Here is a 337-nt window from a genome sequence, read left to right as displayed (position 1 = left end):
AACAAATTATAGATTCCCCGACTGGGAGACCTATAGCTTTACATTTTCTGGTCTCCCTTGTACTGAGTTCACTCTTGTTTGCGCATCTTTGTCTTGGGGGCATGTTTTCTTATTTCAATGCACTTTAAAATGATGATCACCAAAATCTTTGCATGTTACAAAATGTTGCTTTTTCTTATAGAGGATCTACATGGTTTCTTTCATACTAGCCAGCAAAATCGAACCATTCAAATGGCTGAATAGCCAACGGCAGCTGCATTTCACACAGAAATCAACTCAAATTACAGTTGCATACAGTTTATTTATATTTTATTATAAAACTTTGGAAACAGTAAGC

This window comes from Gopherus flavomarginatus, chromosome 17, assembly GCF_025201925.1.
Source record: "Gopherus flavomarginatus isolate rGopFla2 chromosome 17, rGopFla2.mat.asm, whole genome shotgun sequence".
NCBI lineage: Eukaryota > Metazoa > Chordata > Testudines > Testudinidae > Gopherus > Gopherus flavomarginatus.
This window is presented reverse-complemented; position numbering follows the sequence as displayed.